Below are 12,969 nucleotides of genomic sequence, written 5' to 3'. Positions count from 1 at the left end.
TAGAGGTATGTTTAGAGCTTTGCTAAATAGCTTAATGTTACATCCAATAACATGTTGTTCTAAACAGCCAACAAATATTTAAATGGCAGATATTTCTTAGTCTACTGAGTTTTGTATGGCATCCGTTTGTTTATAGTTTCACATTATAAAATGAAACCTTCCCTTCTTCTCCTCCTTCTCTAATTTTCTCACACCTCCTATATCCTTCCTAGTTTCTTCTTCACTTCCCCTACTTTTTAAATCATATCTAGGAAAGACAACTGCAATACTGTAGTCATGTAGTCATTTTTCTCTTGCTTCTGTTTAGTTTTGTTTACTTTGAGACAGGGTCACACAGTGAAGCAGAGAGAGGCAATAAGCTCAATATGAGCCAAGCTTTAGCATGATATCATGTCAGTCCTGCCTCTGATTTCCAAGTTCTAGTATTAAAAGATGAGACATCATGTTTGGCTTCTAAACTGTTCTCTACTGTTTGGGAACTTGGTTGCAATCCCTTCAAGATGAAAACAAACAAATGAACAAAATGCCCTTTTGGAGGAGAGCTTGTCAAGACAAGGGATGTGCAGAAAAAGATAAAATATTCCACCCTGCATAGAAAATTCAAAAGCTCAAGTAGTTCACTATTCTAAGGCTCAGGAAGTCTCGCAAACTGAAGACAGTCAATAGACACCTCCTCCCCAAACACATATAACTGCTAAAGAATACAGGGATACTTCTTTCAGACAAGCTTTGATGTCTAAAACAGGTTGAAACTTGAGCCATCTGGATTATCAGAGACAGTTTAAGAATAATTTGTGAATTGTAATATTCTTATGGGGAAATCCCCAAGTGGTTATAGAAAATGGTCCTAAGGTACTACAAAATTCATGTTATATGTTTAAAACTATAACTTCATGTTATCTTCGAAGTGGGAAAAGGCCATTTATGAATGAGAAATGAATTAAATGCTATTTGCCAGGCTTCATACAAATGACTAAGAACTCCTAACTGAAAGTGGGAAGAGAAAGTTCTTCAGCTTTCAGTAAGTAGAGACAGTGGTTAAACTAGCTTTTTCCATGTCTGCTTAGTAGAATCACTCACTCATAGCTGCATTTGACTCTCAACATAATACAGGAGACAAGGAGCATATATGACTGCTTGTATATTTGGTTATAAGTCTGTTTTGACAATTAAAATATTTATTTACTAATGCATAAGATCAAAATTACCTGCATTCACTTTCACCTAATGCCTAAAAATTTAGACAATATATATTTGTGACCAGAATATCCTTGAAAAATGACTGTGGGTGACAATAGAACTCCACTTGGACTAGAAATATCTAGGTATTTTTCTAAAGTTATCTTGGGTGTATGCTTAGAATTATGGCTTAAGGGATCCCAGGTTGATCTTAGATACAGTCAATATTTGATTCATTGGTACTAAATTAGAGGACTGTTTCTTTCAAAGGCTGCAGCACCAAACATACTGATAATGTTTGCGTGCTAGCAATGACTCTAATGAGAAAATTCATTATTTGCACATGTATCGAAAACCATGAAATTTTCTATTTTAGTGTAAAATAATGATATGCATGTTATTTTTTACAATAAATTATGTGTTGTATATGATAAAGACAATCACATTCCATTATCTGATGGTCATTAACGGATTGCCATACAATAATCGGAAATTTTGAGACACAATCTAACATTTTTCAGTGTCCATGATACCATATTCAGTATTAGAATATAGCAGAAACTCCCATTCCTTAGTCCTCTGCAAACACACTTCAGATAGTGTTGTTGATACTCAGGAAAAAAAAAAATCAACTAGGTTAACTGAAATATATTTCTCTCTAAAAGGCACCATATGAAACAAAATTTCTTTACATACATGATTTTCCTTATTTCAGCTTTAGAGATATTATTTTATTTACGGTTACTTTTCTATACAAATCTAATCCATGGTTTACAATGGATTTTTATGAACTACTATTATATTTCAGAGCTGACTTTGCATGGATATGAATTAATCACAAATTTAAGAAAAATTAATTCATGAAAATAGCAATTTATTGATTGCAGTGTGAAACTTCTTTAGCTTACAATCTGTTGTGCATAACAAGTACCAGGGTGTGACTATGTTATACTGTTTACATACATACCTATTTCTGAACACATATATATGTACATTTATTGTGTACTTAATTGATTTATGTATAGATAGAATTTATTTGAGTGGTTAGACTGTATACAGTCCACTATGAAGAGTTTAAAAGCACATACATATGTAATTCTCATCTTAATTTGGCAATGATAATTTGCACAGTGATTAACAACATGTGGTTAATTTTCTTTTCAATATAGCCATGTTCCCAAGAAAATGAATGAAGCAACTTGGCAGTTTGTGCAGACCTTCTCAGAGGTAAAGATGGGAACAAAACTAGACTGTGTTCCAGGATTCTCACTCAGACAGTTCTGCTGCTTATCTTAGGCTACTTTTGAACCAGGGGAAATATGTGTGTATATGCAAAATAATAGAACTTTATTCTCATCAGATTTCAGTAACTATGAAGTATCACTTACTTTCTTATATAGTCATGCCACATTGTATTTTTTAATTTTTATTTTGACTTTTGTAATTTACTGAAAGATTTATCAGAAGTTTCCAGTTCAGAAATAAATTCATGTAGAGGTTACCAGGATAATTTGTTTTAGTTGGTTTATTCATGCTCATGCTCTGTCTCTTTTACTTATTGTTCTATCTGTGAGATATGTATGATACACATCTACATAATAGATTAAATAAACTAAGATCTTTTGAAAATTCTAGTCCCTGTTAGACACACAGACACACACACACACACACACAGACACACACACACACACACACTATACCCTATACCCCTAAGTCAAATGATTAAATTAATTCTCGCAAAAATAAATGTGATTGTGTGATTGTATGTGTGTGTGTGTGCTGGAGTGGGAGTGTGTTGAACACTATTGTCACAAACACATAGGGCCTTTAAATCTTCAGTCCCTGTAGTCAGCTGCTCAGTTCTGGAAAATTCAGTCGTGTTCAGTTTCATACCAATGATATAAGGATAATGGCTGCTCTGAATTTCATTATATAAGATAGGTAGAGAATACAAAGTGCTTTGTAGCTGTTAGACTGTCAATAAATCTTAGCTATTTGTATGCTGAATGAATAATACATAATAGAATGTGTACTTAAACTCTACCACTTCGGCTTTAATATGAAAACCTAGAGTCAGTATATTTTGCTTAAATGATAATCCTTGCTTTAATTTGGTTTGCAGGTTTATATTTTTATTTTGATTTTAGAATAATATTTCAAATTAGACAAGTTCTGTCTTGTTTTTAATTAGAAAATAATACAGAGTAGTACAAAATTTAATATTTAATGAACATATGTTTGATATTTAAAAGTCTTATTTAAACATTAATTACAAAGCACATACTTATGTAAACCAAGTAGGACAGATTTTACTACTTTGCATAGATAAGTGCCTGTTTATATTCAATTATTAAACAATTCTTTATTGAGGGCTTTTTTGTAAAATATTTTCTCTGTAAGCTCATGTATAACTAACTTTCCCCTATGGTTATAGTATAATGTCATTTGGAGTCATTTTATTGATGTTTTCTTTATCAGAAAAGAAGTATTTGGTTTTTCCTTAGGATCTGAGACTATTTAGTCTATTTTAGTCTATTTAGACAATTTAGTCTCAGGATCTTGGCCACCCAATCAGTGACAGACTTGGGCTCCATCTCATAGAGTTGGCTTTAAGTCCAATCAGAAAGTTGTAGGATATTCCCACAATGTTTATGCTGCCATACCAATATGTCATAGATTAAATTTAACATTGTAAATTGCAGAGTTTATAGCTGTGGTGACAACTTTTTCTTTGGTAGCATGCAAAATACCTTCTTGTACCATAAACACTTGTCAGTAGTTGTGAGGGCCTGAATTTTCCACGTTCAATGAGATATGTATGCATTATCATCTTAAGTGCAACTTATCATCAGGTTTTGAAGAGAAATCTATAGCCTTGGCAATTGTCTGAGTCGCTCTCAGGTTTTGATGGGTTCTCTTTGGTCAGCAATTTAATTAGATGTAACACATTCCTGGCTCAGGAAGTTTCACTTGATGTCAGATATGTCTAAGGGGGGCATTATCTCTCGCATTATTTAATGATTCTATTTAGATTTCTCTTGTATATGTTTTATGCTAAGAAGATTCTGCAATAATAGATTTCCATATGACCTCTCAAGCAGAGATTGTTCCTTCCCGTATCCTCTCTTTACTCCCCTTTCTTATTTAATTTTCCTGTTTCAATCTGCCATCTGTCTTTCTATAATAATATATTCTATTTACCCTTCTCCAGGAGATCCTCCTGCCCAGTAACTTACTCTATGCCTAACTTCTGTGGTTATACAGATTATAGCCTGCTTAGAGAATACTTAAAAGTTAATATATAAGCCAATATATGGCATATTTGTCTTTGGGGTGGCAGCCACAACAGGGAGAAATGACCAAAAATGCAATCGAGTTCATGTTAAGGACAGGCCCTGCTTCCCTTACCAGAAGATCTGCATGAAACCTGAGCTTCCCACCAGCTACATCTGTGTAAGAGGCCTAGTTGAGTCCATGAATGGTCGTTGGCAGGGTGTTTCTGTCTCCAAAATCCTCTCTAGACCTTGGTCAGTTGTCTCTGTTGCTCTTCTTGTGGAATGCCTGTCAATTTTATGATTTTCTGTCCTTGCCCCCCTTTTCACAAGCCTCCCTGTGCTGCTCCAGAAGCTTGGTTGTGAGTCTCAGCATCTGTTTCAATCCACTACTTGGTGGAGCCTCTCAGAGGACAGTTATGCTAGGCTCCTGTCTTCAAGCATAGCAGAGTATCATTAATAGAACCTAGGGTTGACACTCTCCCATGGCGTGGGTCTCTGATTGGGCCAGGCATTGGTTGGACATTCCCTCAATCTCTGCTCTATCTTTATCAATGCACATTTTGTAGAGAGTATAAATTGTGGGTCAAACTTTTTTCTCAAAATGACTGTGAGATTCCATCAGAATGGCTATGATCAAAAACTCAAGTGACAACACATGATGGCTGAGGATGTGGAGAAGGGGGAACACTTCTCCATTCCTGGTGGAAATGTAAACTGATACAACCAAATTGGAAATAAATCTGTTACTTTCTCAGAAAATTGGGAAAGCTCTACTGTGAGACCCAGGTAAATCTCTCCTGAACTCTAACTTACAACAAAGACACCTGTTCACCTATGTTCCTAGCAGCTTTATTAGTAATAGGCACAAACTGGAAACAACCAATATGTCCTTCAACTGACTAATGGATAAAGAAACAGTGGTACATTTTCATAATGGAATACCATTCAGCTATCAAAACACAAAGAAAACATAAAATTTGTAGGCAAATGAATAGAACTAGAAAAGAGCAGCCTGAGTTAGCTAATTCAGACACAAAAGACTCATATTCTATGTACTCACTTATAAGCAGTTAGACCTTTAGTACAGGATAACCACATTACAAATGACAAATTAAAAAAAAAAGTAATAAGGAAGAGCCAAAGAAGGATGCATAGACAGCAGAAATAGATGATGAGAGGAAACAGGGTGGGAGAGGGAGCTCAGAAAGAAGTGAGGCTGGTGATAAAACTCAGAGATAGTGGGGTGGGGCTGAAGGACAGAGGGCTGGCAGAGAGAAGAGACACCACGTCAGCATCTCTATGAAAACCTGGAGACCTAAGGCAAGGAAAGCTTCTGGAGTGTAATGGAGGTGACACTAGGAGACCGAAGAGGACAGCCTCTATGTAGGCAGGACTCCTAGTGAAGGCAAGGAAACACCAACCCACCCACAAAGATTTCCTTTATGCTTTAACATTGGCATTTTAACGTCATTTAATTCATCATTTTAATTCTGTGTGATAAATGACAGCTTATTTTTCATTTTGTTATAAAACAATAAAAGGCAATTAACACCTTAGTTAACTGATATCTGAAAAATCAAATTCAACATTTTCCTTCATCATGTTTTTTTTTTTTAACATTCCTCAGCATGATGTTTCCCTGCTGGGAATTGCTTTTAGGTTATGTAACTACTTCATAACCATATGTTTAGTTAACTTCAGTCTTCAAACAGTGCTATGTATGTATATATATATATATATATATATATATATATATATATTGCATATCACACAAAAACTAACTCTTGCATACTTATAGACCTATAGATGTTCATATGTAAACATTTAGGCATGCATATGCTTATATACATATCATATACACAGTGTGCTCATATGCTTATTCAGATGCTCCAAAACATACTCACATAAGAATGAAAATATACATACATATATTTTATCCTCATTTATAGCAACTAACTAATTATTGGTGTTTGGCACTGTAATTCTCTCAGCAAAGTTTTCAAAGGTCCATCTATAGTCATAAAGTGATAATTTTGAAACTGGTTTCATATACGAAGACTCCTTATTCCTTTCTTCCTTATTTCTGCTGACATGACAAGAACAGCTTAAAGTCTCAAGAGTCACACAGTTCTTTCTGGAAATACTTTCTGTACTGGGGCAAGGTATTATTTGGAGGTGAAGCAGAAGTCAAGTAGCGTTCTTAGACAGTAAATGTTACAAATGAATAAAATTGTGTTATTAAGGCAATTTGTATCATAAATTTAGTATAATACTTTTGATCTGTCCTAGAAAATGAACTGCTTTTTAAATCATTTTAAATAAAGAAAAAGTTTGGTAAATTTCAAAAAAATTAAAGTAAACTTTCATAAGTGGAAATAGCTCTAAATGTGCTTTTATCTAAAAAATACTAAATAGTGATCAGTCCTATTTATTTCCATTCTGATGCTGATAGTAATTAGAAAATTGGTATCTGAAGTACAACCAGGCATTCCTTTTATTACTATTTTTATTAGTAGTAGCAGTAGTAGTATTTATAATTTATTCACTTTGTGTCCCTGCTTAGACCCCTCCCTCATCTCCATCTCCTCCTGGTTCCACCTTTCCTCCTTCTTTCACTCCTATGTCCCTCCCTTAGTCTTCTCTTTTTTTTTTCTTGTAAGACATTATTTTTATTAGATTTTTTTTTTCAATGCAGTTTATTCAGGAACCTTGAACAATCCTCGGACCCTGGGGAAAGCCAGCCCACAGCTTAAATAGCCTCTGGGTAGCCAACCCAGGCGTGCCACGTGGGCAATGCAGATAGGTCCACATACATGGAAGCAAGCCAGATCTTCAGCCTTAGCCAAATGTGGAATTGTTCGTGACAGAGAGCACTCACCATCGGGAAGGTGGAAGGCAGAAACCAGCTCCATCTTTAAGGCATAGCATTCCGCTGCTCTCTACAGTTCCCCCTTTTTGTTTTAGACGCATCAGGCAAGAGTAGAGGTCTGATCTCTGATATTAGAAATAAATTGGGACTTTGTACCGATGTTCATTTAGGTGTCATCCACCCAAAGAGCATCAGACCCGTCCGATACCTTTTTCTCAAAGGCGGGACCTGGGGCATCAACCCGCATGCAATCAGACATGCTCTTCTCTGGGTCCAAAGCGGCTGACCCTGAGTGCAGTGCTTAGCCTCGCATTCTGAGCATAACATTTTAGCTTTTTATGGTATCCAACCATGCTTGGGAAGAATGTCCTGCTTCAATGGCTGTAAAGGCCTGAATGATCATGGCTGCATCACACTGTTGTGAGACTCTAATCTTGCATATATACCACAGGCAAACCAAGGAGACCAACACCAGAAGGCCTGCTAACGCTCCCATGCCCGCCCATTCCTTCAGATGATTCATGGCTGCAGCAATCCATGTTGATAATCCTGTGGCTAGTCCTGTGTCCACTCCGGTAGAATTTACTGTGACAATGGCCACTCTCAGCTGTTCCATCGTAGTATCGAATTCTCCAGTCCAATTACCTAAAATATAGCTCGACAATTGTTTAGACAGATTTGCAGCACAGGAAAAATTCTCATGTTGTATGCTTAGTCTTCTAATAGGGGAGGTCCTCCTCCCTTACTATCTCACCCAATCCTATCAGGCCTCATTAAGAATCTCTGGATCCTCTTTCTCTGTGGTCTAGTAAGGTCACCTGGCCAGAGGGAGGTGATCACAGAGCAGACAACCTAGTTCATGCCGGAGAATAGCCCTTCTCCAAATACTAGGTGACCTCCCATGGAGACTGAGCTGCCCATGGGATTCACCTCAGCAGGGGTTCTAAGTCCTCTCCATTCATGGTCTTTGGAGGTCTCCTCAGTCTCTGCAGGCCTTCTGAACCCAGATTTTTGACTCTGTTGGTCTCCTTGTGGAACTCTTGTCCCCTTCAGTTCTTTCTATCTCCCCCTTCTTCCACAAGATTCCCTGCACTCTGTCCAAATTTGGCTATGAGTCTCAGCATCTGCTTTAATACCCTTCTGGGTAGAGTCTTTCAGAGGCCCTCTGTCGTAGGCTCCTGTCCTGTTCCCTGTCTGCTCCCACTTCAGATGTCTATAGTGTTTGCCCTCCTGAATGAGGATCAAGGGTTTTCCCCTAGGGTCCTTCTTGTTTTGCTCTTTTAGGACTATAGATTTTCTTTAAAGTTATATTGATTGGCAAATTCAGAGGGGAAGAGTTGAAATACAAAAGAACAAGGAATATGCTGAAGTTGAGATAAGATAGTTTTATTCCTCATTCCTCATGCATGCCTCTGTTTATGTGACTGCCTGGTCTCTTTAAATTCCTACATGGATTTTATGACAGGTTTAAAATATAAAGTTAAGCAGTGGACAACAATCCAGCCTATGTTTCAAGGTAGATTGTGGCAAAAAATGTTTGCCTTTGTTTCATTTTTACTTAGGGTAAACAGGAAGGCCCTCGAGGGTTTTTGAAATATGCCTTAGACTATGTTGTCCTTACAAGGCTGGGTGTGCACTGTAATTAAAAGTCATAGCTACCATTTGGGGTCCATGTTCTAAGGAAAAAGATAGCTGATATAAGGACTTAAGTAATGAAGGGTTTTCAGAGACATGGAGGGCAGCCTTTGTTGTGCATTCTCATAGCAGAAGTTTGAAGCTAATTGGATCGTAACTAAATCCCTTGGACACATTTCAAGTCACACTAGTGAGTTTTTCTTTTTCTCCCCAAGGAAGCTGATAGGACATGGAGCTTAGTGCCGCCTTTTCTATCTTAATTACCACATTGAGTTGTATTAATATAGAGAGACTTTAGAGACATATTCCATGATTGTAACCATGCAGAGAGCTGGCATTTGTTCTCAATTTTGTCAGCATTAGACTCTACTCCTGAATTTTTAAATTATTATCACTTTAAATGTAAATACCATATATTTTTTAAAACTTCAAACACTGTGACCACACACAGTGACTATAAGTTTATATCTGTTGACTACTGAGTAAACATCAGAATCTACACATTACCCCTATTATAAAAACTTAAAGATTGTATTGGAACTGTTTTGGTTTTTGCCATGATTTTCCCATATTAGGGAAAGCTAATAGTTGTTCCACTTTTTACAATACTCAGAGCCATGTGTAGAGTAGATTTTCAGGAGGAATATTGTTAATTTTGATACAGTTGAAATTTCAGAGTCACTTTGTTGTACAAAGCACTAAACTACATATACTTATTTGTTTGTACCAAAATCTATAGGCTGTCTAAAGTGAATATTTTGATTAAAGAATTAATTCTATCTTCTGCTTGAAGAACACCTAGCCAGCACACAGAGGAAGCCCTGATGAGACCCGATTGGCTAGGGTCAGACAGTAGGGACATCTCCTATCAGTGGACTAGAGGAGAGGGAGAGGGGAGAAAAAGGGAGGGAGAGTAGGGCCAGGAGGAGATGAGGGAGGGGCTACAACTGGAATACAAAGTAAATACATGGTAAATAATTAATAATAATAAATAAATGAATGAACAAAGTAGACCTCCTCAGATTGTGTATCTACATTGAAAGTTAATATCCACTCTACTGTATTTGTTCTCATAGTTTGGGTTGTGGATCTGAAAGGTATCTTTCAAGGGGAGTATCTGTGTAAGTAGAGGACTTTAATTTGTGAAATAACCTATTTTTATATTAATTTCATTTATTCACTTTGTATCCCAGTTGTAGCCCCCTCCCTCATTCCCTATTTTTATGACTGTAAAGATACCTAGGGTTTCTTATTATTCCTTGTGGAGAGAATTGCTTAGAAAATTCATTCAGAAATAATGATATACTTTTTCCTTTGCTTTTCTTTTTTGTTTATTAATTACAATTTATTCACTTTGTATCTACGCTGTAGCCCCCTCCTTCATCTTCTCCCAGTCCTACCCACCATCCCTCTTCTCCCCCTATGCCCTTTGCCTAGTCCACTGATAGGGGAGGTCTTCCTCCCTTTCCATCTGACCCTAGCCTGTCAGGTCTAGCTGCAACATCTTTCTCTGTGGTCTGGTGAGACATCCTCCCCCCAGGGGGAGGTGATCAAAGAGTCAGACACTGAGTTTGTGTCATAGACATCCCTGCTCTCCTTACTAGGGAACCCACTTGGAAACTGAGAAGCCGATGGTCTTCCTCTGAGCAGGGCTTCTAGGTCCTTTCCATGCATGGTCCTTAGTTGGAGTATCAGTCTCTGCAGGAATCCCCTGGGCCCAGGGTTTTTAGCTCTGTTGTTCTCCTTGTGGAGTTCCTGTCTCCTCCAGTTTCCCTCTTCTTCTGTAATCTTTCCTGCACTCTGCCCAAAGTTTGGCCAGGATTTCTTATTATTACCTCTGGAGACAATTGCTTAAAGAATGGAATCAGAAATATATATATATTTCAAAAATCCATTCATAGAGCTAAATAAACTAGTATGTACAAAAGAAAGAAAGAAGGAAAGAAAGAAAGAAAGAAAGGAAGGAAGGAAGGAAGGAAGGAAGGAAGGAAGGAAGGAAGGAAGGGACAGAAAACACACCAACACACCAGGGTCCCCGCACAGTTGAAGAGACTGAAGCATCAACCAAGGACAATGTATAGACGGGACCTAGGCCCCCTACACATATGTAGCCAATAGGCAGCTCTGTCTTCATGTGGGTTCTTCTCATAAGGGAAGCAGGGGTTGCTGGTGGAGGAGAGGGTGGCTGTCTTTGACATGGACTCTGCTGCCTGCATTTTGATCACTCCTCCTCAGACCAGACTTCCCCACCGGGCCACAGGGGAGAGGACATCTCAATCCTGATGTTCTTGATAAGCTGGAATGGGTCGGTGGGAGGAGGTGGCTCCACTTCTCTGAGGAATGGGTTGGGAGGCCATAAGAAGGCTGGAGGGTGGCACTAGGAAGAGAGGAAGAGAGAAAGGATGGGGCCACAGTTGGGATGAAAAGTGAATACATAAATTAATAAATAAATAAAATTATTGTCTGTCTTTTTTTGTGAATTTTTGGGTAAAGAGCCATTTGGGGTACTCGGGGGTGAAGGTTCCTGTGTCCAGGATGGGGACGAAGTGGATTTTCTGATCTACACTGATAAATGGGCCTGGCCAGGAGACCTACAGCTCAGGTGTCCTGTGGCACCTTCTTCCTTTTAGGAAGGGTTGAGCGACTAGATTGTGAAGTCCAATGTCAAGAAGCCGGATGAGATCAAGTCAGGCATCCCTCAGACTCTCCTTAAGCTTGAGATGATCACAGACATCAAAGTGAATCACTAGGGTCAAAGAAATTAACGTTGGTGGTGGTCAGAAAGCTATCATAATTTTTGTACCAGTTTCTCAAATGAAAGTTTCGAGAAAATCCAAGTTCAGCTAGCTGTGTATCAGAGAAATAGTTTACTGGGAAGCACATAGTCTTCTTCGCTTAGAAAATGATTTTTCTTAGCCAAATAGGAAAAGGTAACACAAAAGTTAAGTGAAAGTACCACAGAAGCCACTCCCTGAATTCAGTGTGTGTCAGTCTTGAGGACTCGGGATTTTCAATTGAAGCTGTAGACATAAGAGGATCTGGATGGCAGCCACTCTTCCCGGTTTATTTATACAAAGCACAGCAGAACATGGTGGAAAACAAGGCTGAAACCTTCCTTGGTGTGTGTAAGCTCACAGGCAAGGATGTTAAGTTTGAATTCCCAGAGAGTCAGTAGTAAACAAAATGGCTAAAGTGCCATTCATAGAGAAATAAAAAAAAAGGAAGGAAGGAAGGTGTGAGGGAAGGAGGAAAGAAGGAAGGAAGGCAGGGAGGAAGGAAGGGAGAGAAGAAGGAAGGGAGGAAGAGAGGGAGGAAGGGAGGGAGGAAGGGAGGGAGGAAGGAATTTGCTAAGTAGTATCTATTCAAGAGTATTTTATTAAAAATTTGATAATGAAATTCCTTTTTGGCTTTTCAACAGTCTTCAGTATTTGTACTAACTTCCCTTCCATATTAAACTATCTCAGGAGCTAAAGTAGCCCTTTTCATTTCCCATTTCCCTTCCTGTCACTCATTTTCACCTACAGCATGCCACCTCCCAGTTCATGTTTACATTACTGCCTTCTGTGGTTATTCCCTGATACTGACGTCTAAAGACATGGACTTAGTAACCACACATAAGAAAATTCATGTGTCTTGTCATTCTCAGTCTATATTACTTCACTTAATGTACTGTTTTCTAGTTCTATATACTTGCCTTCAAATCATGATTTCATTTTCCTTTACAAATGAATAGGATTTGTAACGTGCATGTAGCTCATTTTCATTATCTATTCATCAGTTGAAGGACCTGTGAATTCTACTTTCCGGCTCTTGTGACTGGAAGAGCAAGAGGCTTGGCTGAGTAAGCATCTCCCGGACGTCCATGTGCAGTTTTCCGTTCATATGCATAGGAGTAGTATAACTGAGTCAGATTGTACATTTTTTGTAAATTTAATTTTTTAGAGTTATCTACACCATTTTATACAGTTTATATCTGTTTGTGATCCCACCAAGAGCAAATGAGGATTCTCT

The 12,969-nt window shown here is 38.0% G+C and overlaps 1 pseudogene; it reads left to right on the top strand.

Annotated features, from left to right (window-relative positions):
* The window catches only part of LOC110566199 (small ribosomal subunit protein eS7-like), a 64,202-nt pseudogene extending 52,069 nt beyond the window's left edge, over window positions 1-12,133 (top strand).
* Window positions 12,134-12,969: the final 836 nt, after the last annotated feature.

The sequence above is a fragment of the Meriones unguiculatus genome, chromosome 18 (genome assembly GCF_030254825.1).
Source record: "Meriones unguiculatus strain TT.TT164.6M chromosome 18, Bangor_MerUng_6.1, whole genome shotgun sequence".
Lineage (NCBI taxonomy): Eukaryota > Metazoa > Chordata > Mammalia > Rodentia > Muridae > Meriones > Meriones unguiculatus.
This window is presented reverse-complemented; position numbering and strand designations above follow the sequence as displayed.